This window comes from Oncorhynchus tshawytscha, linkage group LG16 (genome assembly GCF_018296145.1).
Source record: "Oncorhynchus tshawytscha isolate Ot180627B linkage group LG16, Otsh_v2.0, whole genome shotgun sequence".
NCBI classification, from domain to species: Eukaryota; Metazoa; Chordata; class Actinopteri; order Salmoniformes; family Salmonidae; genus Oncorhynchus; species Oncorhynchus tshawytscha.
Genome location: NC_056444.1, coordinates 48,030,758 through 48,057,767, shown reverse-complemented (window position 1 = coordinate 48,057,767; position 27,010 = coordinate 48,030,758). Strand labels below are relative to the sequence as shown.

Here is a 27,010-nt window from a genome sequence, read left to right as displayed (position 1 = left end):
AATGTAGCTAGACTCTTATGGGGGAGCTATTGTCCCTCTGTCACGGATGCCCTTAGTTTGAAGATGTAATCCGGAGACAGGTGTTTTATACAACAACCTTCTGTGTTCTCTCTCCGGGTTTGGCAATCATCTCTCTGCTTCCACTGATTTCAAAACTCGGTCAACTTCTGTGACAATGACACTGTTTCTGCCCTACAACTGTCATCAGAACACTCGACAATGTCTGGTTCAATGAAAATGGTTGTACCTAAATCAGGGATTTCCTCATTGTCCGATTCATTTTCAGAATCAGAGAAAGTCGGTGTGACACGATCGTCCTCCAGAAAGTAGTTCAGCAAAACTTTTTCAGTCCTCGTGGAAAAAATAAATAAAAGCCAGATAAAGGATTATCCACACATACCGAGCAGCTCATCTTGTATAGAAGCTTGCTACATGGCAGATCAATCCAAACTCAGCCAAACATGGCTAGCGGGAAGGTTCCTGTATTTTTCCATGGCTAAACAAATTAGACTCATAATTTAATTTAACTAACTATAATTTAACTATTACACATGGCATACAAGTTTGTTATTAAGCCACATGAACATTCCAGAAGGCATCGATAAGTTAAAAAAATGTAAACGTTCAAATGCCTCTCCTGTGAAGCAGTGACATACACCTAGGTTCTTGAAACGGATCACAAATGAGCTTATAGTGAAAAGGCAAGTTATTTTCTGCAGAAACAATACATGGCCGTCCTTTCTAATGTTTATCACTGAAATATTGTAGGCAGCTACATTTCCTAATGTTTGTATAAAGTTCCTAAAGTTTTACCTGAGAAAAGTAGGCTGGCTACGCCAAGAGAAGTAAAAGCTACTCCCCATTCAGAGCCCGGTCTGCTGATAGAAAGCCCATTCCTGAAGTGCAACTGAAGCGCAAAAGGAGGCGCGATGCCAAGCAGAAATGACAATAAGAAGCGTTTTAGATCTGCGTTTACAAAAGGCAGCAAGAGATGTGTTTTTTTATATTTATTTCCTCTGTGTGGAAAAATGAAGAATTCTGCGTTAACGCGACCCCTTTCTATCAGCCCATTCTGTTATTACTGAATAAGGTGGCGGGGCATCGTATTGTGTACGTTTTCTGCCGTGTTTGAGATGTCAAAGCCCTTTTTGGATAAGTTATCAATACAGCTGCCACTGTTATCTTTTGATTTCCTGGAATATTTTCTCCTCCGTTCTTAGCCGTCTGCTCCTCCCCCATATTCTCCAAGCAGAGCAGGCGGGTTCTTTACCCAAGCGACTCCAGAAAGACACAGCGTGTACACATGCTGCTTCAGAGCAGACAAGCATGCATCAAAACTTTGTTCATTTGCACAATGTCTCTCGTTCACATTTGCATGTAAATGTCCAAACTCACCAAAAATGTCATTGGGTATAGGCCTACCTATATAGGCATATGAATAATTTTATGAGCTGAATTGCCGGTCTTTGCAATTGTGTCTATTTTTTTGCGCTCATTAGGATATTTAGCTAGTAGCCTCCATGTAAATGTGCTGTTACTTGTACTAATTTTGATAGCATTCTGGTAAGATGCCCAATGGAAAAAATATATATATTTGCCGCCCCCTTGTGTACTAAACCGGTAATACCGTAAATCCCAGAATGAGAGAAGGCACGGTAATACGATATGAAAATCTAGAAACCGCCCAACCTTTAGTAGGAGGGTTATCGCTGAAGTGGAAGTCATCGAGTGCAACCTTTGTTGTCAAGGCTGTGATTACGTTTTTAGAGGGAGGTCAGAAGGATTTTTGAAGGTGTGAGGAGAGCGATTTGATATTGCACACAGACAGCCAACTTATTTCTGTAAATAAGAGATGTTTCATAGTGTAGGTTAAATTGCATCTGGTTAATTGAATAGTGTGCCACACCATAAAAATGACCCGAGGGGTATTGCAAAAGGAAACTACAAGATCAGATCACTATACGTACCTGTAACAACTTGTTACTAGTGGTCATATAAGTGGCATGAACTATCACTCGTCATCACAGGTGGCTGTATAATCCACATGCATGGACATGTTATTATAGATATTTATATACTCACCGCCCCTTATGAAGATAGACTGGAGCGTTTAAAGCTGCAATATGTCGCTTTTTGGGTGACCCGACCAAATGTACATAGACATTTGTTATAGATGTCACTCATTGAAAGCAAGTTTAAGAAGGGATCTGTTCTAAGTGCACTATTTCTATGCTTCTCATTGTTTTTGCATCTTTTACAATTTCTGCATATTGCACCTTTAAGTATAAGGATATATCACGTTCTGTGTTTATTGACTCAAATGAAGATGTGGCCACACTGCAATTAGCAGTTGCAATAGATGTCACTTGCCTAATAAATGCAAGCATACATTACACACACACATAAACCTGCTGTTTTGAGAGACAGTTGAGGCGTCAACGAGAGACAGAATGTACAGTATGTTCCGGCCTTCCCGCAAGCTGTCAGTTCTACCCTGCTATAACCAGGAGAGGCAGGCTAATTGAATCCTAAACTGTTTTCTCCTTCTGCTCATTGCTCTCCTTCTCTACACCCCCCCCCTTCTCTTTTTATTACCCTCTCTACATCCCGCTCTTCTTTCTAAATGCCACTTTTTCTTTCCTTGACACAGAATCCCTTGTGTCTTTTGGAATTCCAGTCTGAGTGTCTTCAAGATTCCATAAGGTCACACTTGGCTGGAGAAGAACCCTTGAGTGGGAGGAGCGATAGTAAAATGTTGACGACATCGATCGCGTTTTATCGTTTTCCTCTGTCCCTGCCAGGTTCTTTTATTAATGAAGTGTAATGCACAAACTGATTACCTTCACTTACACTGTATATCATATAGTGTTGATGTAGCAATCTGTGGAGCTCCCATGACTCAGCATCAGCCTAACTTGACTAAAAGGTCAAAGCACTAACCCAACCAGAATAATGGCTTTCACAATCAAATAAAGCCCAGGAATAAATCAAATCAACGGTAGTAATTGCATGTCCGTTTCCTGGTATCGCAACAATCAAGATCAGAGCATTAAGGGCACTTTCCCCAGTAGTGGCCTTTGCTCAATGCAGACAAATAAAGCTGACTAAAAAGGGAGCTCTATGAATACCAAGTGCACTTTTGAGTTTGGTCTTGGTACTAGACCCTGTGTGAAAGTGGAACACCACCATGATAACTGCCAGGACTAATCCGCTGGCTCAGATCACACTGACTTGGTAATGTGGTGTGTGTGTGTGTGTGTGTGTGTGTGCTGGCCTTTGTGCACACCAAATCAAATCAAAGCCTTGATGAGTCCTTACTTCATATTTGGATGATTCTTAAAAATAAAAAAATAAAAAACTTAGGACCTTTCAACACCGTCTAACTGGTACCTGGAGGAGCCCACTGAACAGGACTTGTTCGCTCTGGCCCATGGATCAACCTATAAGTAATGAGATGAGATATGAGAGAGGGCTGGGGCTCTATGTCCCTTAGCCTGTGAGTTAGTCAGTCATTCTCACACACACACACACACACACACACACACACACAGTGATGGTAATGTCCTCCGATGCTCTGATGGACAGGAGTGTGTCCTGGGATAAATAATTCAGAGGTCAGTGGTGGAGCTGTCAGTCACGCTGTGGCTCACCTATCATCTAACTGGGTTCTCGCTCTTTGTCATTTAAATTCAAATTCAATTTAAGAGGTTTCCCATGCCAATGAAGCCATGTTAACATTGCTGAAGCAAGTGAAGTAGATAATAAACAAAAGTGAAACAAATAAAAATGACACTCACGAAAGTTCCAAAAGCATGAAGACATTTTCAAATGTCGTTATGTGCAAATAGTTCAAGTACAAAAGGGGGAATTAAATAAACAGAAATATGGGTTCTTCACTGGTTGACCTTTTCTTGTGGCAACATGCCACACATCTTGCTGCTGTGATGTGGTATTTCACCCAGTAGATATGGGAGTTTATCAAAATTGGATTTGTTTTCAAATTATTTGTGGAGCTGTGTAATCTGAGGGAAATATGTGGGCTCTAATATGGTCACACATTTGGCAGGAGGTTAGGAAGTGCAGCTCAGTTTCCACCTCATTCTGTGGGCAGTGTGCACATAGCCTCACTTGACAGCCAGGTCTGCCTACGACGGCCTTTCTCAATAGCAAGGCTATGCTCAGTGAGTCTGTACATAGTCAAAGCTTTCCTTAAGTTTGGGGTCAGTCACAGTGGTCAGGTATTTTTTTGCTCGCTCTCTCTCACGTGAGGGTCCAATCCATTCACATCCCCACCTGGTCCCCCTCTCTCTCTATCACTCCCCTCCCTCTCAGGATGCCTGAAAGCTGTCGTCCTGGAGCCTGTGGACGCTTTGAAGGGTTGAGATGAGACCAGTGGATGATGCTTTTATCCTCCCTCTCAGTCAACTCGTCTCCTCCATTCCTCCCTCGTTGCTTTACCCGAGGGTCCAGTGTCTCTCTCGCGGTGTAAACACTTAATGGCTACAACTGGAGGTCATTCAATATGTAGAAGAACATTTCATTAAACACACTCTCCACGTGCCCAGTGAGAGAGAGAGAGAGAGTGTACTGTTGCGATAGATTAGGATGAATTATTAACAAACTACATGGTGGCGGCTTGTCGCGGGCCGACAAAACACCCAAAAACGCTCTCGCGCACACCCACCACCACACTGAGAAACACTTTTTTTTTTTTAAAAATTTTTTTTATCAAATAGGTTTTCAGTAATTACAGTTGTCATGGGCTTTTCCTTCACTTATTTTCAGACTTGTAGGTTTAAGCGACTGTTCCTTGGAACGAGACGAGCCGTGCTCCATAATGAAGTGTTTAATATTTGATGCCATTGGATGAATAAAATGCTGTATACGTGGCTCCATTAGGCTGTTTTCACCAGAGGAGAGTCTGTCCCCAGCGTGTTCCATTCGTAGCAGGGACACCGCCAGAGAACACACGAGCACCGAGGGAAATGTACAAAAAAATTAATAAATCGCCACTTCACCGTGGAAAGCATAGTGGTGTTATGAACCTGTTGGCGCGGTTGCTGCAACAACACTTTAGTCTACAGTGCAACACCTCCATCGACATGAACAAACCTGTGCTGCTTTATGTTAACTTAAGCACAGGTTGCTATGTACAGACAGCACCTTATACCTATTTATCCCACACTTGCATTGCTGCTCTAACCCTTGTTGGAAAGATGGAATAGGTTGGGGAGGAGAGCGATTCTGATGGGGATGGAGGGGTTGTTGAATGGCTGTATTAGGGGCACAGCTTTTGGTGTGTGAGAGAGAGTTCTTCCTCAGTAAACGTCTGATATACTGTGAACACTGTGTCTGTATAGCATCGTAGATACCCTGTAGCACTGAGAAGGACCAGGATTAACCCGCAAAGCAATTCTCTCTCTACGACTCCAGGGCTCTCAGGTTAATGCAAATGATTAGCTGTTTTACTCCCAGCTAATAAAGAAATGCATGCATGCAAACGCTAGAAAGCACTCCAATTAAAATAGTGGAGGCATGAGTTTAGGCGATCATAGGACATGCTAAGTGGGTTCAATGAATTTATGTATTTATTTATGAATTCAGTGTTTTTCTAACCAACCCTTTTCTCATGTATTTTCCTCTTTGCTGGATTGTTCCAAACCAGGTAAGAGTTGATTTATCCATTTTTGTTAGAAGACGTTGCCTGGTGTAGTTCCCTCCTTTTCTCCCTCTACCCCTAATCTTTCTGTCAGGTCTGCAGACGGGGCTAAGAGAGTGAGGGGCTTGATATCACATGCCCAGTGAAAGGAGTCACGGCAGTAAAAGCGATTGATTCCTCAAATGAGAGCGACCGTGAAAGAGAGGTGGGGGAGCCGGTCCAGCACATTTGTGCTCGTTTCCTATGTATGGGCTGTATTATACTGTGGAGGGAGACTACGAATAAGGTGTTGCATCTAAACATCCATAATGAATGCATCAGAGAGGTCTTTAATCAGCCAGGACGAGGCTCATACCGGACTGTGTGCTCCTAGCCCCAATAGGCCCCGACTTGCGGGCTCCCAACTTATTTGCCTTGCTTCAGTTACTGGCTGGATGGAATGTTCAGTTATGCATTGCTTACTATGACATGGTTCAGTGCTGTGTGGGTGATGGTGCTGTAGTATTGATTGGTCTGTAAATGTCATGTATAACAGGGAACCACTAACAGAGCATTTGTGTCTAAACACACACAGGCACCTGAGCAAAGAACCAAAAGGAGCAGCTGCAGCCTAACTTTCAAAATAGGGTTGCAAACGTTTCTCTCCAGAAAAGTATCATGATCCTAGTCTGTATTAAAAAAAAGGTCCATTTTATATGATATAATAATTAACAGATTGCTTTTTGTACCTTTTCCCCCCTCAAGATGAACGGTTTTGCCCACTGGAAAGTGTTACTTCCACCCCAAGATTCTCTGGGAGAATCTTAATTGCTCTGGTCCACGCTCCTTAAAACGGTCACAGGGGAGGGACCTTTGGCTTCCTCATCCAATGGGTTTTGAGAAGGAGAGATGCCGCGAGGACGTACGCAATTGAGATTCTCACACAGGCAGCCTTCCAAAGGTTGCACCTTGGCAAAAAAATAAGAAATAAACTGAACGTCCAGTAGCTTGCAAGTAGATAGTGAGAATTAAATCAGTAGGCCTAGTATTAAATCATTTTGCTTCAAGCTGTTTGCAGGTGTTTAACACCATTCTGCATTTTTACCTGACATCGATCGGTTTAGTCACATCGTTAAAATGTTTTCATTCGGTAACAGTCCTAGCTGAGCCCTCTGTGGTCACGTCGCAGTTACAGTGTTGCTAAGCGGTGTGTATACACCAAATCAAAAAAGCGCAGGATATTTTAACCCCGAGCAAACCGCTCTGCTTTGCAGTAAATGTGTGCTGGGGGGACAATTTCATGGTGACATTTTTATTTTTTATCCATGTGAGGTAGAGATTATTTTTTTAACCTTTATTTTACTAGGCAAGTCAGTTACGAACAAATTCTTATTTTCAATGACGGCCTAGATAGGAATGGAGATAAAATGAGCTCTGGTTAAAGAGCACGTTTTACATCTACTGTAAAACTATATGGTGGAATGTGCTTTGAATTTTTTTTTAACATCGTCTTGAAGACCAAGTTAATTTGCTTTGACTGTGTTCCATTGGCCTACATGTGCCTCGGCGGAGCACTACAAAATAAAACCAAGCATCACGCAGTTGCTTGTCCCTAAATTCCCTTTCCCACCCCCTCCTCTTAGGCAATTGCGTTCTGACCGCTCCCGCTACACACACACACGTCCTGAGTGTGTGCACAAGCGCCCGTTAAGCCGAAATAAATACATGCCTATATAAAAAAAAGATGGGATATACAAGCGACATTCCTTCCCTAATGACGACAGTTGTCACAAATTCAAAGTGGACTGCTTGACTGAATTAGGATGTGTTCCAACAACAAGCTGCTGTTTTTGAACAATATTGTCCCCTCCATTTTCCACTTAGGCTACTTTGCGAACTGCTAGTGCCATTTAGAATTGGTTAGCCTAGGGCAGAGTTTCCCCAAACAGTACACGTTTTGGTTTTTGCCTTAGCACTACATAGCAGATTCAAATAATCAACCAAACATGCCCCCCTTGGGGTCTAGAGGACTGAGTTTAGGAAACGCTGGCCTAGGGCTAGTCTTTAACCCCCCCTAAACATGGACAGGTTCCACACTGAAAATATGCAAATACAGTAGTTTGATAAAGAGTGAGCATATTCATCAGCATCATTAAGTTTAGGCCTACTCAACAAATAGATGTTAGGGCCTTAATTTATCACCAAGCAGTGTACAACATGGAATTGTCCATTTAGAAAAATCCAATTAACAGGCAGAATAAACTAAATTGAAAGTCTGTATATAGTAAAGACACATGGTGTAACCCTAAGTTATTGAAATCGCCAAATTGAGACGTTTCAAAGTCACTGAGAATAACTGTTCAAGACACGAGATAAGTACCGCCAATGTTTTTCCATTTTGAAAATTATTCTGTTCCATTTTATTCTTATTACATGTTTACCATGTTACATTCCCCAGCAAGAAAACAAAAAGTCCAACAAAAACAAAACAAGTGGGGTTCTAGGAGGGATTCTGAAAGACACTCATGGGGGTGTCAGCTGAAAGTTGACAAGCAACACCTTCAACCTAAAAGCCATCCACCATGAGTGCCCACAAGAAATTTGCCCAAGAGGCTAACAAAAGAAAAACTCACAAATTTAAACCAGAAGTGGAGCAAACCAAAAGCAGATAAAGGTTTGTCTGTCTAGACCTCAAACTAGGGAGCGCCAACTAAAGGTGCTAACCGATCGCATCTATCAAGACAACTGGAGCACAGGGCCTGCCACTCTAAATAGCACCTGGGCCAGCACAGGTGAAACACCTTCCCACTAATGAGACGGCAACCAGGTGTAACACATACTGACTAACGAGGTGACACCAATTGGTGCACCCTACATGCTAACCAGGGTTGGGTAACTTACTTTCTAAATGTAATCCGTTACAGTTACTAGTTACCTACGTAACTTTTGGATTACCCAAACTCAGTAACGTAATCTGATTACACTCAGTTACTTTAAGATGTCTTTCCCCTTAAGAGGCATTAGAAGAAGACAAAAATGAATGTTACCAACTGAACTATTGCTATATCTATTGCAGGATAAACCAATGTTGAAGTTTGCCTAGCTGGCCATATATATGGATGTTCAATTTTACTTTATGGGTTGGTTATGTAGGCTTCTTCTAACCCATCGCTTTCTACTACATATAATAATACCATTACATTATATCTTTACAAGTCTATCAGAATACCAGTCAATCCAATGCATGTTATACCCCTTGATCCTCAAGAATAGGACTTGAAAAATATGGAAGTATAAGATTAGAAATTGTTTTACCTGAGCATAGCCCAAAAAACTAAGAACTTATTAGCCAGCCTTACTCTGTTGTTTATGATTTTGTTGTCATGGAGGACTGATTGGGCTCATTGATTCAAGTTGAAAAATAAATGCTGCGCTCATGGAATGGCATGCTTTAAACCCTACTGAAAAGTGCTATTTACACGTGAAACATGAATGCCAAATGCTGCATTTGCTATAGGCCTATTTAAAAAAAAAAAAAAACTTTTGTTGTTGTTAACACTTTGATATCTTGATCATATGTGGCTGTTTAGAAGGCAAATCCACAGATGAAACAATAACAAAACGGACACCCTGTCTCTGTTTTGGTACAAAGCTGAGGGATGGGCCTGGAGAAATGTAACCAATCTCCGATTAATAGACAGAGCTATGGATGTAAGGACTGACCATCCATGATATCAAAAGGATTGTTTTAACAGTGTTATGAGGCTATAAGGTGTTTGTTTACATTTACAATGTTTACAAACATTGGTGTGAAACAAGCTTATATTTTGGGTTCTCATGGAGTGTGACAGTTGAACTAAGCTCATGAAGGATTTATAAGTTATATTCTTCAAGAATCAATGGATATATGTATACAGTACAAGTCAAACGTTTGGACACCTACTCATTCAAGGCTTTTTCTTTATTTTGACCATTTTCTACATTGTAGAATAATAGAGAAGACATCAAAACTAGGAAATAACTCATATGGAATCATGTGGTCACCAATGTACAGTGGGGGGAGGAAAGTATTTAGTCAGCCACCAATTGTGCAAGTTCTCCCACTTAAAAAGATGAGAGGCCTGTAATTTTCATCATAGGTACACTTCAACTATGACAGACAAAATAAGAAAACAAGTTCAAACAGGTGCGATTAATACAGGTAACGAGTGGAGGACAGAGTAACCTCCTAAAGAAGAAGTTACAGGTCTGTGAGAGCCAGAAATCTTGCTTGTATGTAGGTGACCAAATACTTATTTTCCACCATAATTTGCAAATAAATTAATAAAAAATCCTACAATGTGATTTTCTGGATTTTTCTTTCTCATTTTGTCTGTCATAGTTGAAGTGTACCTATGATGAAAATTACAGGTCTCTCTCATCTTTTTAAGTGGGAGAACTTGCACAATTGGTGGCTGACTAAATACTTTTTTGCCCCACTGTATATATATATTTTATATTTGAGATTCTTAAAAGTAGCCACCCTTTGCCTTAATGACAACTTTGCACACTCTTGGCATGCCCATCATTATCATATTTCCCAGCATGCTCTATTGCAGGTAGATTAGAATTAGAATTATTTGTATCAAAATCTATGTTTTTGCATGCACATTGGTTAATTAATGCTTCTCAAATATAAATAACATATATTTTTCTAATCCAATCTGTTACTTGGATTTATTGCATCCATTACTGGAAAGTTTTTTTTCCAGTTTAGATTAGTCTCATATCTTAGTCATTCTGAATGCAAGTTGCAGGGGAAAAAAATTTCAAATGTCTCCCCACTGGCTGGATTTCACTACGAATTATAGATCCATATGAAAGCAAGCATAAAGTGATTTGCAGGCCTGATAACCATGAGTTTCAGGCCACTGTATTAAGGTAAAGCTCTCAAAATAAGGCCTTATGAAATATATGTTGTATAGTGTTAAATCATTTTATTTGAATGGTAACATATTAGGTTCTCACTTGAAGGCACAGGACTGGAAATGGATGAATGAAACAACCATGTCTCTGTCGCTAACAAATACAGTCATGGATGGTAACTCTACAATTCACTCGGCAAGGCACTGTGGGAAATATGCAAATAAGGCTTTACGCTAAGCAGTGTGTTCATTTAACACTGAAAAGTGTGGACCCTTATAGACACTGGACCAGTGTTAAATGTAACACTCTCAGTGTTGATTTAACCCTGGAGAATTTGCTGTGCCATAGTGTTCCCCATCCTATTACGGAGATATTGGAAGCCTTATTCACTGGCTGTTATAACTATTATTTAGGAAGGTATAAAGGTGAGCAGGGATCTCCCCTGAATGTTCATCATCGTCTCAGTAATTAGCCTGGGACACAGGGACATTAATGTAGTACTCCCTCACACGCTTACGTACACACGCTATGCACACATACAAACGCACAAACACACACACCACACACGGTGGCACAGACACATGAAGGCAAGCGCGCATGGACGCACAGCATGCTCGCGCACACACCGCACGCACGCACGCACCGCACGCACGCACAGAGTGAACATGTTTCTCCACCTAGGTAATTGGACTGTTGAAGAGTCTGTAGCACTGTAGCCTGAAAGTTAATATGCTCTGCAGTGGAGGGCTGCTCCATTAGGCACCTTTCTGAATCAGTCTAGTCTATAATATCACAGTAAACTCACATTCCAACCATTCAAGCTTGCTGTACTTTAAGATTCTATTGACAGCGATGATGTGGCCAGACGGACAACATTATGGTGTGCATCAGTGAGTGTCAGTGTGTTACAGTGTTAAGGTGTGACATTGCAGTGCATTTTAGGAGTAGCACCTCTCAATTCTGTCATGGAGGAAAAGAGGGAACTAATAGATGTGAGTCATCGTCTGCGTGGCGTAATGTCTCTACCTCTCTCTTTCTTTTTTCTCTCTATTTCGTTCAATCCCTCTTCCTCCTTACCTCTCACTTTTCCGTTCTCTCTCTTTTGCCAAATTTTCCTCTCTCTCTCTCTCTCTCTCTCACTTTGTCTTTCCCTTTCTTTCTCTCTCTTTTACTCTTCTCTTTCTCCTCCCTCCCTTGTTTCTCACTATGAGCTGTATAGTCTTGGTGTCGTGTTTTATTTGGAGCCTGTGACATCTTGTCTGTGAGAATAAGGCTGTCTGTGGACACAGGGCTGCACAGAGACACATTACCACAAAACATGGGGGAGTAGGCAGACAGGCTGGTTGGATGACAATGGGTAATATCTATTGCCTGCATTTGGGTAAAGGGTTTGAAAGGGGTAGGTGCCATTGTGCCATTGTGTGTTAAATGGCTCATCCTTCCTCCAGTGTGGGAAACAGTGAATACAGACAGAGGTTCCACATCTTGACCTGTGGAAAAAACAGATGGAGACCAAAACCAAACATGTGTCAACACCAGTGTGACAGTGACATGGGCAGTGGGGATGCGCCTGCACACACTAAATACCCAAATACAGTATAATTGAGAGAATGTGTGTGTGTGTGTGTGACACACAGAGAGAAAAGACAAGAGTGAGAGTTGACATTTTCACTCGTCTAGTGACAGGATATTTACGGTGTTATCTCCCACACAGTGGACACAGTGACAGCATGGTCCAATATCAGTGTCCAGAAAGGAAGCACAGCCATGGGGAGAGTCGACCTCTCTTCCCACAGGCCTTGGTAAACTTTCCCTTTCCAGGGGAATATGGATTCTTCTTACTGTTACTCGCAAAAACGGACCAAACGGATAATCAAACCCGTATGTATATTGGTCGGAATAGTGTCCGAATAGCCATGCTGCAAACAAAGTGTCCAGGTATTGGATGGATGAATTGTCCTCTTGTCACGTTCTGACCTTTATTTCCTTTGTTTTGTCTTTATTTAGTATGGTCAGGGCGTGAGTTGGGGTTGGGCAGTCTGTTTGTTTTTCTATGTTTGGTTCCTGTTTCGGCCTAGTATGGTTCTCAATCAGAGGCAGGTGTCATTAGTTGTCTCTGATTGGGAATCATACTTAGGTAGCCTGGGTTTCACTGTTGGTTTGTGGGTGTTTGTTTTCCGAGTCAGTGTTTGTCACCACGCGGAACTGTTTCGTTGATGCATGTTATTTTTGTTTTGTTCGAGTGTTCAGTTGTTTTCGTCATAAATAATTATGAACACTTACCACGCCGCGTTTTGGTCCGATCCCTGTTACTCCTCTTGACCTGCCGTTACACCTCTTTCTGTCTCTCTCTGTCTCTGTCTCTGTCTCTCTCTCTCTCTCTGTCTGTCTGTCTGTCTGAATATGCAGTTCTCCCACAGCCAACAGAGTGACTGTCCTGATTGGAGCTCAACCAGGGCCTAAAAAAACATGCTCAGTCGTTGAGTCATTCAGTATTATGAATTAAATGACTCAACACATCAGTGACCGGTAAACGATTTGATTCATGGCAATTCCGTGTTGTGTTTTCTGTCACGTAGCTTGTTTTCCCTTTTCCTTCATTCATCTATTGTCAATATGTAAATCCTTCTTTCTCTCCACATATCTCCACTAGTGTGATGATAATTATCTCTTTCTTCAGCACTTAGGTTTAATATTTAATACTAATGCTGGTCTCCTGCATAAGAAATCAGTTGAGTGGGCAATGAATTTTGTATAAATACTTACTCAGCGGGACCGCTCCCTGTGACACACTAACCACAGAAAAAGTGTGAGAGCAGGGGCAGACTTAATGATTTGGAGGCCCCGGGCAGAGGGCAATTCACAAGTGGCTGAAACTATCTCACCGGAGAAAGCATCCGAGCGAGTGAAACAGCGCCCCTCTGTCTTACTATATGTAGTCCATGATGCTGTGTGGCCAAAAAGAGTATGACATGCCTTAATATTTTTGGCTAGACAGCATCAAATCCTCTACCTCGACGACGATGGCAGTATTATCATCAGCACCTGTCTTTTTACTAAAGAAATGCGTGTTGTATACTCCTAGTCAGGGCTGTGCACAGACCTGTCAGGGGGCAGGTTCTCAAAAGTAAAAAAAAAAGGTCACCCCCCCACTTGAAAAAATGTAATACTTTCATATCTTGAAATTCATAACCTACCAAATGCCTCTGTATCGATTTTTACATTTTTGCGCATATGCCTATTCATTTCTGCATCAACACAAATTGTAAGCAAGCTAGTTACAGTGCATCCTAAAGAAATGACTGTCATTGGGAAAAGAGGGTGGGCTGTCAGCTGATCGTTGATGTTGATGATTGATGTACATCTGCTAGTTAGCTAGCTGGATTTCTTTTATTGATTTGTGATTTACCTCTCTGTCTTTCTGCCTCTTCCTGCTGCGTGTATCAGCCAATCAAATCAAACATCGATGATGATGTAGGCTAAATCAAGTGTTATCAAGTGTTAATCAAATTATGTGGTTAGGGTTGGGGTTATTTAAACTAGCTACCTACACACACTCGACCGGTGAGCGCATCGCTCAATACAGGCATGTTTGGATACCGGGCGCACACAAACTCCATACAGGGCAGACTGGGGAAAAAGGTGCAACCGGGCGCACGCAAGCCCCGTACAGGGCAGAACCAACGGTCGGGTGGGAGTGACGAACTTGATGACAACTTGTGGGCGGTGGGTTCCCGAACAACAATGACAAAACATTTATACCAAAAAAAAGTTATTTTGGGGGAAATTATACCACCACGCAAAAGGGGACTTTGGAGGGCAAAGGGGCATGTGCTCTGCACAGGTAGAGCCCTATCTGTGCACGTGCCCCTAGTCCAAGGGCCCGGGGCTGACTTTCTCCTGAGCTGACATATGGAATTGTTTTAAGATGGTCCTACCAAGGATCATTTAGCTATTTGATTTAGAATTTCATATACAGTACCAGTCAAATGTTTGGACACACCTACTCATTTAAGGGTTTTTCTTTATTTGTACTATTTTCTACATTGTAGAATAATAGTGAAGACATCAAAACTGTTGCCTGCTTTTCCTGGAGGTGTGCTGGGTCTTTAACATGCTGAAAAGCAAATGATAGTCCCACTAAGCGTAAACCAGATGGGATGGCAAAAATATAAAATCAGCCCAAAATAATTTCCACCGGTCTAATGTCCATTGCCCGTGTGAACGTATCCTCTGCAGCAGAGGTAACTCTGGGTCTTCCTTTCCTGGGGAGGTCCTCATGTCAGCCAGTTTCATCATAGCTCTTGATGGTTTTTTGCGACTGCACTTGACTGATCTTCATGTCTTAAAGTAATGATGGACTGTTGTTTCTCTTTGCTTATTTAAGCTGTTCTTGCCATAATATGGACTTGGTATTTTACCAAATAGTGCTATCTTCTGTATACCACCCCTACCTTGTCACAACACAACTGATTGGCTCAAACTAATTGAGAAGGAAAGAAAGTAAAAAAGGGACAGAAGGGCAGGCAGGCTCGGGGTCAGGGCAGGCAGGCTCGGGGTCAGGGCAGGCAGGCTCGGGGTCAGGGCAGGCAGGCTCAGGGTCAGGGCAGGCAGGCTCGGGGTCAGGGCAGGAAGGCTCGGGGTCAGGGCAGGCAGGCTCGGGGTCAGGGCAGGCAGGCTCGGGGTCAGGGCAGGCAGGCTCGGGGTCAGGGCAGGAAGGCTCGGGGTCAGGGCAGGCAGGCTCGGGGTCAGGGCAAGCAGGCTCAGGGTCAGGGCAGGCAGGCTCGGGGTCAGAGCAGGCAGGCTCGGGGTCAGGGCAGGCAGGCTCGGGGTCAGGGCAGGAAGGCTCGGGGTCAGGGCAGGCAGGCTCGGGGTCAGGGCAGGCAGAAGGGTCGGAACCGGGACACCTAGAAAACAAGAATTAGAGAGAAGGTAACACACGGAAAACACACTGGGACGACTTGACGAGACAAGACGAACTGGCGACAGACAAACAGAAAGGTATAACAGGTATAAATACACAAGGGATAATGGGGAAAAAATAGGAGACACCTGGTGGGGGGGCGAAACAGATCAGGGTGTGACAGACACAACGGACAATTCCTTCAACCTCATATCTTGGTTTCTATTTCTGACATTCACTGTCAACTGTGGGACCTTTATATCGACAGGTGTGTGCCTTTCCAAATCATGTCCAATCAGTTGAATGAGTTGTATAAACATCTCAAGGCTGATCAATGGAAACAGGATGCACCAGAGCTCAATTTTTGAGTCTCATAGCAAAGGGTCTGAATACTTCTGTCAATAAGGTATTTCTGTTTTTGTTTTTTTGCTAACATTTCTAAAAACCTGTTTTCGGCTTTGTCATTATGGAGTATTGTGTGTAGATTGAGGGAAGAATAAGTAAGGCTGTAACGTAACAAAATATGGAAACATTCAAAGGGTCTGAATACTTTCCGAATGCACTGTATATATATTATTTGATGAATTTGGCCTTGCTGCTATTAGCCCATAGAAATGCATTTAATAACAGATTCATACATGGCGAAACCGATAGTAAAACATGAAATAAAAAGGAAGTATGTTTTAAAGTGTCTGTCTTATATGTTAGAGATATAAGAAAGCTCAGAAAACAATCTATAATAATTTCTAGTGGAATTACCCGTATGCCTTTTATGTGGAAATGCCCTATTCATTTCCATTCATTTTTCAGCCTGTACTGGATTACCTTCAGACGAGTCTCATGACACTTTTGGGGCTCGTAGAGCAAAACGGAGAGTCTCATCTTTCCAAAGAGGGGTGATATTATTGTGTAGCCCCAACCATTCGGATGCTTCAGATGTTTTTGGGAGAAGAAGGATGGTCTAACAAACATCGCTGTAGCTCGGCTACCTTGCACCGCAGATGCGGTGCAGTGGGAAGAAAACGAATGTGAACCCTTTGGAAGTATCTGGGTTTCTGCATAAATTGGTCATTCAATTAGATCTGATCTTCATCTAAGTCACAACAACAGACAAACACAGTCTGCTTAAACTAATAACACACAAGTGATTGTATTTTTCTTGTCTATATTGAATAAATAATTTAAACATTCACAGTGTAGGTTGGGAAAAGTATGTGAACCCCAAGGCTAATGACTTCTCCAAACGCTAATTGGAGTCAGGAGTCCGCTAACCTGGAGTACAGTCATTGAGACTGATTGGATGTTGGTTAGAGCTGCCCTGCCCTATACCAAACACTCATAGTGTGAGTATGCTATTCACAAGAAGCATTGACTGATGTGAACCATGCCTCAAACAAAAGAGATCTCAGAAGACACCAGATGAAGAATTGTTGACTTGCGTAAAGATGGAAAGGGTTACCAAAGTATCTCTAAAAGCCTTGGTGTTCATCCATCCACGGTAAGACAAATTGTCTATAAATGGAGAAAGTCCAACAATGTTGCTACTCTCCCTACGAGTGGCCGTCCTGCAAAGATGACTGCAAGAGCACAGCGAAGAATGTTCAATGAGCTTAAGAAGAATCCTAGAGTGTCAGCTAAAGACTTACAGAAATCTCTGAAACATGCTAACATCTCTGTTGACGAGTCTACGATACGTAAAACACTAAACAAGAATGGTGTTCATGGGTGGACAACACGGAAGAAGTCACTGCTGTCCAAAAGAACATTGCTGCACGTCTGAAGTTCGCAAAAGAGCATCTGGGTGTTCCACAGCGCTACTGGCAAAATATTCTGTGGAGAAAAAAGCCACAGCTCACCAACATCAAAACCTCATCCCAACTGTAAAGTATGGTGAAGGGAGCATCATGGTTTGAAGCTGCTTTGCTGCCTCAGGGCCTGGACAGCTTTGCTATCATCGACGGAAAACTGAATTCCCAAGTTTGTCAATACATTTTGCAGGAGAATGTAAGAGCAGGAGAATCTGTCCACCAGTTGAAGCTCAACAGAAGTTGGGTGATGCAACAGGACAACAACCCAAAACACAGAAGTAAATCAACAACAGAATCGCTTCAACAATAGAAAATACACCTTCTGGAGTCTCCGAGTCAGAGTCCTGACCTCAACCAGATTGAGATGCTGTGGCATGACCTCAAGAGAGCGGTTCACACCAGACATCCCAAGTATATTGCTGAACTGAAACCGTTTTGAAAAGAGGAATGGTCCAAAATTCCCCCTGACCGTTGTGCAGGTCCGATCTGCAATTACAAAACACGTTTGGCTGAGGTTATTGAAGCCAAAGGAGGGCCAACCAGTTCTTAAATCCAAGGGTTCAAGTACTTTTCCCACCCTGCAATGTAAATGTTTACACGGTGTGTTCTGTAATGACATGAAAACGTATAATTATTTGTGTGTTATTAGTTCAAGCAGACTGCATTTGTCTATTGTTGTGACTTAGATGAAGATCAGATCAAATTTGATGACCAATTTAAGTCCAGGTAATTCCAATGGGTTCAACCATACTTTTTCTTGACACTGTACAGCAGGCGGATGTGCTGGATTGAGATTATAACTGTAGTTTAACACAAAGAATGGAGATTTTGTATTATTGATTTATTATGCCTCGAGCAGAGCATGAGGGGGGCCTCAAGCACAGAAATGATTTTACATGTTTTTGTTTTATTTGTATAAGGAAATGTTATGCCCAGCTCATGAGGCCCCTTGATGATGTGAAGCCTGAAGCAATTGCCTCTTCTGGCTAATGGTAAATTCACCAGTGAGGGAGAGGAGACTAGCTCTGTCTGGAGTTGAGAATAAAAGGCAAGAATAGGTTTTCTTTATGTCGTATTTTCTGAGTTTGACTTGGGCTGCGTTCGCTCGACTCACCTGATGTGTTACACTGTTTTCACTGAATGCCCTGTGTACGTGTCACCACCCACTCCTCTTGGTTGTGAAATGATCAATCCTTTTGGAGCATGTTTTTGGCATGTTGAAACGGTCCTCTTCTTATTGTGTGAGGTGTACGGAAGGTGACAATCCAGTGGGAGAGTCTCACTTTACAGTGAACACCTTTGCAGCCTTTGCGTGACAAGATGAAGTGAAAGAGAAGGTGGTGATATTCAAAAAGCTGTAAAGAACCAACCAATCCAACCTCTGAATTATTTACCGCGAGACTGTGAAGGGATTATATTGATGATCCTTAGCCTGTCATTTTTCCTTAAAACGTACACACATCCATACATGCATATTTGGTGTGTTTGTGTGTGTGTGTCAGTTCTTGTCTCCCTGTGTGTGTGTGTCAGTTATTGTCTCCCTGTGTGTGTGTCAGTTATTGTCTCCCTGTGTGTGTGTGTGTGTGTGTGTGTGTGTGTGTGTGTGTCTGAGCAATGCGATCATCTTATGAGATGTGTTTATCAGTGTTTTCCAAGAGATGATGATTCATGTTCTGCAGATGTATCTGACCATGCATCTGGCACGCAAGCACACACACCACATACACACACACACACACACACACACTACATACGACGGCACAGACACACAAAGGCAAGTGTGCATGGACGCACAGCATGCTCGCACACACCACATACAACGGCACAGACACACAAATGCAGGTGTGCATGCCCGCCACACACACACACACACACACACAAACAGACGATTGCGATTTAATGGCATCTAATGAAAGCTTTAGGCTCTGATTTTGCTCTGATTGACAGAGACCTAATAGTAATTAAGGAATTGTCAACTATTGGGGGGAAAAGTTCCAGTGGTGGTGGGCTAGAATTATTCTTGCTTTCATGAATCCACTAACGGTTCATTCCCAACTGCTATGTGTCTTTTTATTTAGAGGAAAGATAAATGTTTGGGTGAAGTCTGGATGTGCTCACTGGTGCGCTACTATAAACATTAACATTAGGCGAGAAAAGCTACCTGGGTAGACCTGACTTGTGTTGTGCGTTTTTGGCCTTGTGTGTGTGTGTGTGTGTGTGTGTTCAGAATGAAACTAGCTATTCCCATATATAAATGTTTATGTGACTGTATACAGTATGTGTTCAGGTGTGTGAGTTTGTTTACGTGTGTGTGTGTGTGTGTGTGTGTGCGTGCCCTCTGTCTAACTCAAGGGAAAAATGGAAACTCGGGAACTCAAATTGTAATTAGTCAGAAAAGCAGAGAAAGCAGCTGTGAATAATTTAGGATGGCAGTTTATGCAAATGGTCTAAATCTGGGACATGGTGCAGGAGGTGTTAGCATTTTAGTGCTGACGGGTTGAAACAGCTTTCTCTTAGAAGAGGTGGATCCTCCATCCTCCTCCTCATCACCTACACTGCTACCTGTGTCCATTATTTGAACATTTTGTTTGCAGGATGAAAGTGCATCATCTTTCGCTAAAGAGCTGGCACTTAGTAGATAGAGGTGAATGCTGAGGATTATATCGCTGGACGAGTTTTATATAAGGACTGGCGTTCTGTGAATAGGCTCATTGGGGTCGAGTTTGGTTGATGAGTCATGTGGCAGTTGAGGTAAACACGTGGTCTTATTGAGATTACTGTGAGGATATTGTGATGAGGAGAGGCTAATGCTTTTCATCCCAAACTCCTCAAGGAGAAGACTCGGGGAAAAACGAAGTACCGCAAGATTATGGCGTCTGAAATATATGAGTGAATATATTGTCAACAAACGGGGGGAGACATTACACAGGGGAATCCACAGCAAACCACTTTTCTCAAAAGAGTTAAAAAAAACATTTACCCCTTTGAGCCAGCCACCTACCAGCACAGGTCACCGGCACAGGTTACCAGCACGGGCTTCAGTCTAGTGCTCTCAGGTGTGCGGCTGTCACCATGGTAGCATGACACCGTGCCCCTTTCCACTACCCCCACCCCAGGTGTCTCCTAGAAGAAAAGTGAGAGGTGAGCTAATGGTATTCAAATGACCTGTCTGTGCTGCTGTGCTGCTGTGCTGCTTAGCTGAGAGAACACTGCAGTAGAGCTGTGGATAGACTTTATTACCTCTAATTAGATTCCAATGATAGAATTTTAATATGCATTGTTACATGCAGTACTCTGCACACATCGTTACCTCCGGAATTCATTTGCTGCTGTTTAGCCATGCGCAAAGAGCTGACAGAGTGGAATTAGACATGAGAGTCAAAGGCGAAGGGAGATCCACATAACCTGGGCCTCACGCCCGATGCGTTTGCGCGCGTTTGCGTGTGCATGCGTGCCAGCGTGTGTCTGTGATTGCATGCGTTGGTGCGCGTGTGCGCGCCTGTTTAGTGTACAGTATGAGGGTGACTGAGCTTCTAACCCAACATATCGGTTGACACCTTCAGCGGTGAACTGACGAGAGTGGGAGAGGTGATGAGGAATATTGGCTGAATTTGTTTAATGATTACCGCCCTGCAGCGTTCGGCCGCAGTGTTGAGCTGTTCGACTGGCTCAAAGATCCACCGAGAGCGTCCTGTAAGCTGCTGGCAACCCATTCGATTTGCATGACTCAACTGTATGTTGATGTGGAGTTCAGTTCAGCACCGACAATATGCTGACACATCTCACTTCCGTCTCTCCCGCGCTCCTTTATCTCACCCATCTCTCTCTTCTCTCTTTCCTCCACCTCTTGTATCCGAGCTGTCGCTGTCGTTTTGTTAGGCGTTTTTCCTTCTTCTTTTCTTTATGGCATTCAACCAGCCTGAATGAAATATGCCAGTGTGTCTGCGCTGTACCTGTGCACGGGGGGGAAAGTTGTTTTGAATTCCCAGTTTGTCAGCAGCAAGAGGTTTAAAAATATCAATAGCCATAAATCCCTGGTATTTGAATATGGATCAGAGGAGAATGGCATCGACCACAGCTAGAACAGCAGCAGCACTAAACACTAAGCCACAGCAATAACTCCCAGATAATGGCAGGTAGCAACCTCAGAGGTCTCCCTCTATCACGAACAGGGAGAGGGAGAGAGAGAGAGAGAGAGAGCCCCCCTCCCCCTCCCCATATCAGACCTATGCCCCCTTCTGCCCACCCCATGTCTCCTGCGGCAAGGACCTCAACATGACAGCAGGACATATGCCCTGACCGTGTGCAGAGCATCAGCCCCAACCCCCACTATTACACCCGGCAAAGCCCGATCCTGCGAACTAAGAGGTATCAGATACTCAACATGCTCTGCTCACACCTACTGTGATGGTCCGGGCATAAACCACAGAAAAGCAACACTAGACACTATGGAACACAACGTTTTTACGGTCTCATCCTGGAATATACAAGGTCTGAGGTCATTTGCCTTTGGCCTAAAGAACAGGAACCCAGACTTCATCAAAGACATTGGAAATACAGACATTTTCAAACATGGTATAAAGGAGATGGACCCACTGGTTGCCCTCAAGGTTACAGAGAGCTGGTAGTCCCATCCACCAAACTACCAGATGTGAAACAGGAAAGAGAATAAGAAGGTATGCTAATTTGGTATAGAGCAGACCTAACCCACTCTATTAAATTAGTCAAAACAGGAACATTTTACATCTGGCTAGAAATGTATAAGGAAATTATCACGACAGAGAACAATGGCCTCATGTGTACTAACTATATCCCTCCAATAGAATCCCCATACTTTAATGATAACAGCTTCTCCATCCTAAAGGGGGAGATCAAGCATTTCCAGTCTCAGGGACATGTACTAGTCTGTGGTGACCTAAATGCCAGAACTGGAACCCTCTTAGATCATTCATAGTCAGTTCAATGACACCCCTATCAGATCACAGCAAAGTTACACTATACCCGAATAGAGCTATGCTCAATCATGAGGCATCAAAGCCAAAGGAACTGAATAATATTAAGAAATGCTATAGATGGAAGGAAAGTATTGTGGAAATCTACCCAAAAAACTATTAGGCAACAACAAATTCAATCGCTTCGAGACAATTTCCTGGACAAAAGGTGTCACTGTAATAGTGAAGGTAAATTTGGCAGTAGAAAACCTAAACAGTATCTTTCCCGTATCTATTGGGTGAAATACCACAGTGGGCAATCACAGCAGCAAGATTTGTGACCTGTTGCCGCAAGAAAAGGGCCACCTGTGAGCACAAACACCATTGTAAACACAACCTATGTATATATACAGTTCAAGTCGGAAGTTTACCTACACCTTAGCCAAATACATTTTAAACTCAGTTTTTCACAATTCCTGTCATTTAATCCAAGTAAATATTCCCTGTCTTAGTTCAGTTAGGATCACCACTTTATTTTAAGAATGTGAAGTGTCAGAATAATAGTAGAGCGAATGATTTATTTCAGCTTTTATTTCTTTCACCACATTCCCAGTGGGTCAGAAGTGTACATACACTCAATTAGTATGTGGTAGCATAGCCTTTAAATGGTTTAACTTGGGTCAAAAGTTTCAGGTATCCTTCCACAAGCTTCCCACACTAAGTTGGGTGAATTTTGGCCCATTCCTCCTGACAGAGCTGGTGTAACTGAGTCCGGTTTGTAGGCCTCCTTGCTCGCACACGCTTTTTCAGTTCTGCCCACACATTTCTATAGAATTGAGGTCAGGGCTTTGTGATGGCCACTCCAATACCTTGACTTTGTTGTCCTTTTGCCACAATTTTGGAAGTATGCTTGGGGTCGTTGTCCATTTGGAAGACCAATTTGCGACCATCCTAACTGATGTCTTGAGATGTTGCTTCAATATATCCACCATAATTTGACTACCTCATGATGCCATCTATTTTGTGAAGTGCACCAGTCCCTCCTGCAGAAAAGCATCCCCACAACTTGATGCTGCCAACCTGTGCTTCACGGTTGGGATGGTGTTCTTCGGCTTGCAAGACTCCCCCTTTTTCCTCCAAACATAACGATGGTCGTTATGGCCAAACAGTTCTATTTTTGTTTCATCAGACTAGAGGACATTTCTGCAAAAAGTACGATCTTTGTCCCCATGTGCAGTTGCAAACCGTAGTCTGGCTTTTTTTATGGCGGTTTTGGAGCAGTGGCTTTTTCCTTGCTGAGTGGTATGTTGGCTGCGTGGTCCCATGGTGTTTATACTTGCGTACTATTGTTTGTACAGATGAACGTGGTACCTTTTGGAAATTGCTCCCAAGGATGAACCAGACTTGTGGAGGTCTACAATTTGTTTTCTGAGGTCTTGGCTGATTTCTTTTGAATTTCCCATGATGTCAAGCAAAGAGGCACTGAGTTTGAAGGTAGGCCTTGAAATACACCCACAGGTACACCTCCATTTGACTGAAATTATGTCCAGTAGCCTATCAGAAGCTTCTAAAGCCATGACATCATTTTCTGGAATTTTCCAAGCTGTTTAAAGGCACAGTCAACTTAGTGTATGTAAACTTCTGACACACTGGAATTGTGATACAGTGAATTATAAGTGAAATAATCTGTTTGTGAACAATTGTTGGAAAAATGACTTGTGTCATGCACAAAGTATATGTCCTAACCAACTTGCCAAAACAATAGTTTGTTAACAAGAAATTTGTGGAGTGGTTGAAAAACGAGTGTTAATGATTCCATCCTAAGTGTATGTAAACTTCTGTCAATTGTATATATATTTCTATTTTATTTTCCCTTTTGCACACATTACACCACTGTATACAGACATAATATGCCTTTTTAAATGTATGTATTTATTTTGGGACTTTTGTCAGTGTAATGTTTACTGTACATTCTCTCATTGTTTATTCCACTTTTGTTTATTATCTACTTCACTTGCTTTGGCAATGTAAACATACGTTTCCCATGCCAATAAATCCCCTTAAATTGAATTGAAATTGAATTGAGAGAGAGTGCTGTAGAACTTCACATTGATAATTGGAGTTCTACAAACAGGAGCTTTAGAGAGGACAACTGATGTGGAATTAACATGCAACCTCTTGAAGATTCTATTAAGCAATTGTCAGCAATTAAATGCTTCCTCCACACTAAGAGATGGAAATAAGGAAAGGAGGATCAGGTGGACGATCCTAAAAGTGTATGACCTGTGTCCTCTGTAGAGGGTGGTGTATGTATGTGCGGTGTTTGTGCGTGCTTGAGAGTGTTCCTACTCAGGAAATGTCTAATAGAGTGGAGTCCTCTGTTCTGGAACAACAAATAACAGTATGTGCCTGGTCTCCAGGTTTACACACACACACACACACTTTTGTGACCACTTCACACTCCCAACAGGGCTTCTATTTGTCTCTGTTAGAGGATTGCTGCTCACAGTGGGCATCTGGGGGAAAGAGAACTGGAATGACAGAATGAGTACACACACACATATGTGTATACATGCTCCACTCACAAACACACACACACACACACACACACACACACACACACACACACACACCACAGGAGCGCTGGCCGGCACCCTCAAGACTCACTAAGCACATGAAGAGTCAGTGGAGACATTAATTTAACATTTTAAGAAGAGGCACAATTCTGTGTAATGAACAGAGGACATGACTGTCTCTCAGCTGTCTGTCTGTCTGTCTGTCTGTCTGTCTGTCTGTCTGTCTGTCTGTCTGTCTGTCTGTCTGTCTGTCTGTCTGTCTGTCTGTCTGTCTGTCTGTCTGTCTGTCTGTCTGTCTGTCTGTCTGTCTGTCTGTCTGTCTGTCTGTCTGTCTCAGCTGTCTGTCTGTCTGTCTGCCTGTCTGCCTGTCCTCGTCCCTGTAATTAGCCCAGTGCTGTCTATACAGCCTGCTTATCATCCTGCCCTATTATAATGCATGTGGATGGGATGACGCCCCCCCATGTAGATAACATGAAAAACATTATCGATTTGATGGAAATATCAGAGGAGAGTTGGCTTGCTTTTTTACATAGTGCTTCTATGCAATTACAATCACTGTTGCTTTAGCACGGCGATGGGAACGTTACAGTGTGTGAGACTGCTGAAGAGCCTGGTTAGATAGCAATGTTTTAAAGTCTGATTTTACAGCTATATTTGAGCTGTTTTAAAGTCTGTTTCAGAGGCTGTGCCTCAGTGGAACTTCAGTGGGAATGGGTTGTCTCCTGGGGGCTCTGAAGGCTTCTTGGGGACATAATACCATTTTCCAGCTCGACATCCAGCAGTGTGACTCCTCTGAAGTCTACAGTTTACACACACACACACACACACACACACACACACACACCCACCCCCACACACCCACCCCACACACACACACACACACACACACACACAACACACACACACACACAACGACCCACACATACATGGTTGGGAACACACACCCTCTCATGCAAACACACACCCTCCCATGCGCGCGCACACACACACACACACACACACACACACACACACACAAGTGCTGGGATCAAAGGCCCACCAAACCCCACCTAAGGCCAATCTCTGCCAGGATGTCCCGTTTCCCAGCTGGCCTTAAAGTAACACATCTTTGCCCTTTACCCTGCTGCACCGCCTGGGGAGGGGGACTACTGAGGCACAGAGGAGGGTGTTTGGTGATGTGGGTGTTTTTGTATGTGTTTGGGGGGGGTGACGGTCCTCTATCCCTTGAACAGTTGCTATGTCAGATTCATAGTACAGGCAGTAGTTGCAAAAACACTGGTTCCTGATGAAAGGTGAGTCCCGACGTCTCACACTTTTTATACAGCATAATGCGTTTCCTCTTCCTCATTCTCCCCTGATTTTCCAAACAAGCCTCACTCTATCACACCTCCGACTCCTCTGTAGCGTGAGGGCAGACGGAGGTCGGACTGATTGTCTATGACCAGTCCGGTACATGTCCAACGCCAGACATATATCCGATAAGAAAATACAAAGATTTTCTATTAAATGACCAAGACTTCATTAGGTTCAATCTACTGCATCGGATAACCTTGACTCACTCATGTATTCCTTCTTTAAATCATGTCAGCACTGAGCTGCTACCCAGTGTCTGCTACACACACACACACACTCTGCCGTCGTACCACAGGAACACAGAGACGAGGTGAAGCACTGAGGTGTAACTCATCGGCTATAATTGTATTTTCTCAGTAAATTGCCCAGAGAAGAAGAGCGCTTGTCGGTGGGGGACTAATTCAGTCTAAACTGATTTTTACCTCACTGCATTTCAGCAGTTGATTAATCATCGCCTATGAGCTCTTGATTTTATATATCCATTACGTGTTAATATGAATGCCCTGGTTTCGAGAAGTAACCTTTCCTAGATTACATTGCTTATCCAATGCAACATGGCGGGGAGAGAGGGGGGATGAAGACGTTGGGTAATTGTAACGCTCGTCCTCTTCTTCAGACGAGGAGTAAGAGAGATTGGACCAATGTGCAGCGTGGTAAGTGTCCATAGCGTTACTTTATTTACAAGAGCACTAGACTACAAAATAACAACGGAGAATGAACGAAACAAACAAAACAGTCCCGTGTGGCACAAACACTAACACGTAAAATAAGCACCCACAACTCAAAAGTGAAACCAGGCTACCTAAGTATGGTTCTCAATCAGGGACAACGATTGACAGCTGCCTCTGATTGAGAACCATATCAGGCCAAACACAGAAATCCCAAATCATAGAAAA

The 27,010-nt window shown here is 42.9% G+C and overlaps 1 protein-coding gene across 1 annotated transcript in view; it reads left to right on the top strand.

Moving 5' to 3' along the window:
* Nucleotides 1-27,010, top strand: part of LOC112215777 (cadherin-4-like) — a 404,729-nt gene that overhangs the window by 100,251 nt on the left and 277,468 nt on the right. The window lies entirely within an intron of this gene.